Source organism: Penaeus vannamei, chromosome 21 (assembly GCF_042767895.1).
Source record: "Penaeus vannamei isolate JL-2024 chromosome 21, ASM4276789v1, whole genome shotgun sequence".
Taxonomy (NCBI): domain Eukaryota; kingdom Metazoa; phylum Arthropoda; class Malacostraca; order Decapoda; family Penaeidae; genus Penaeus; species Penaeus vannamei.
The window spans coordinates 7,563,697-7,566,196 of NC_091569.1; the positions used below are offsets into that span (position 1 = coordinate 7,563,697).

At 31.3% G+C, this 2,500-nt stretch overlaps 1 protein-coding gene across 9 annotated transcripts in view; it reads right to left on the reverse strand.

Annotated features, from left to right (window-relative positions):
- fray (oxidative stress responsive kinase frayed) overlaps positions 1 to 2,500 on the reverse strand; it is a 90,759-nt gene that overhangs the window by 40,171 nt on the left and 48,088 nt on the right. The gene's annotated exons all lie outside the window — the stretch shown is intronic.

Below are 2,500 nucleotides of genomic sequence, written 5' to 3' on the forward strand. Positions count from 1 at the left end.
ACTGACATTGAAAATAACAAAAGCATGGCATATCCGTAGAAGAAGTAAAAGTAGGAGAAGTAGTAGTAGTAGAAGAAAAAGAAGAAGAAGAAAAAGAAGAAGAAGAAGAAGAAGAAGAAGAAGAAGAAGAAGAAGAAGAAGAAGAAGAAGAAGAAGAAGAAGAAGAAGAAGAAGAAGTCGTAGAAGATTAGAAGATTAGAAGAGTAGAAAAAGAAAAAGAAGAAGTAGTTGTAATAACAGGTGTACTATTGATAAAGAGAAGGCTAACTCTAGTAAGAAAAAAAAAAAAAAAAAAAAAAAAATCCACAAACTAAATGCATTGAAAAGACGAATAACTCTACCCAGCGGCGTCCGTTTCGGGTTCCTAATCATTGCAAGTCTCGTTTTCACCAAAAATTAATATTAATGAAGATTCCTTAGTATTATTAAAGCGATGCGATTTGATTATTTTTTTCTCTCTCTCTTTTATTTATTTATTCTATTTTATATTTATTTTATATATTATATTTATTCTATTTTTTTTTTTTGGGGGGGGGGCTTATTGGCCAATTCATTCATTATCTCCGCATTCTATTTATATATCGGTCAATGCATTCATTACCTCCCCATTCTATTTATATATTGATCAATCCATTCCTTATTCTCGCCTTTTTATTTCCTCCCACGTCTTAATCTCTGACATCAGGACCTAGCGTAATCCCTTTAAATTTTGGAATGAAAACAACTCTCAAAATCATTACTCGAAGCAGGTAAATAATACGACCAAAACTCTCCACATGACTAAGAACGTTTTTTTTTTTGCGTTTAACCGCATCGTTGGGGGAGCAAAAGACAATGATACATTTCAGTGGAATATGAGCTTTATTCCACTAGTTCTTAAAAGTCGAATTTCTATCTAAGGGAAAAATGTCCTTAAGCGGTTTTCATCCGACAGACCAACTTTCATCTTTATTTTTCGTGCGCGATTTTTTATTAACATTTAATAACATTTCTTTTAAAATTCGAAATTAATAAAAACTGCTTTCTACGATAATAATAATAATAATAATAATAATAATAATAATAATAATAATAATAGCGAAAAAATAACAACAATGCTAACACACGTGATGATAATACAATAACAATAACAATAGAATAATGATAATAATGATATTAACAATAATCATAATTACAATAATAATAAATAATAATAATAATGATAATAAAAATAACAATGATAACAATAACAGCAACAATGACGATAACATAATGATGATAAATATAATAGTAATAATAATGGCGATGGTGTTAATAGAAGTGTGATTATGATAAAAATAATAATGGCAATAATGATGATGATGATGACAACAGCAACAATATTAGCAAAAGTATAAAAAAGTTAATAATAATAATAAAATAAGTAATGAAAATAATACTAACGATGATTTCAATAATAATAATAATGATAATAAAAGATGATAATACCAATAATAATAATAATAATAAAAAGCAATGATTATAATAGTGATGATACTAAAAATATCAATTAATAATAACAACAATAAGTAATAGCAATAAATAATAGCAACAATAATTAGCAATGACAACAACAATAATAATCATAACATTGATAATAATGATAAAGATAACAAAAAGAGTAATGATACTAATAATGACAATAAAAACAGTAACGATAATAATAACAATAAAAAGTAATGATAATAATGACAATCAAAACAATAATGATAATAATGACAATAAAAACAATAATGATAATAATGACAATAAAAACAGTAATGATAACAATAACAATAAAAAAGTAATGATAATAATCACAATAAAACAGTAATGATAATAATAACAATAAAAATTAATGATAACAATAACAATAAGAATTAATGATAATAATAACAATAAAAAGTAATGGTAATGATGACAATAAAAACAGTAATGATAATAATCACAATAAAACAGTGATGATAATAATAACAACACCAACAGCAGTCACAACAGCAAGAACCCTAATAAAAGCTCTACCAGTATCAACATTCACACTAATTACAGTTGGATTTGATTCGTCCGTGCCACCTGTCCCCTCGGCTAAATAACACCGAACCCGACAGGCCGACGGGAGGGGGCCGGTTTCCCTTCCCCGAGGCCGTTCCTTGTCTCGGTAATCGCAGCGGCCGTAAAAAGTGTGTTAAATCCCCCCTCCTGAATCAGTCGGGTAAAGCTTGCGACTCGTAAACATGAGTCACTGCAGTATTAGCTCCTCTCGCAGGACACCTGGCTCCCCCCGCGTTCCCTCGCAGGACACCTGGTTCCCCTCCTAGCTCCTCGCTCCCCTCTCTCTCCCCGGTTCTCCTCCTCCTCCTCCTCCACTGCAGAGGGTGTCCCTAGGTACCACCCCCCCCACACCCCCACGCCCCTCGTCTCCTTGGGTTTTTTGCTTTCAAGGAACGTGGAGGCCTAACGTAAAGGTATTTATATTTTTATTGTGGGCTGCGTGGGCATGCAT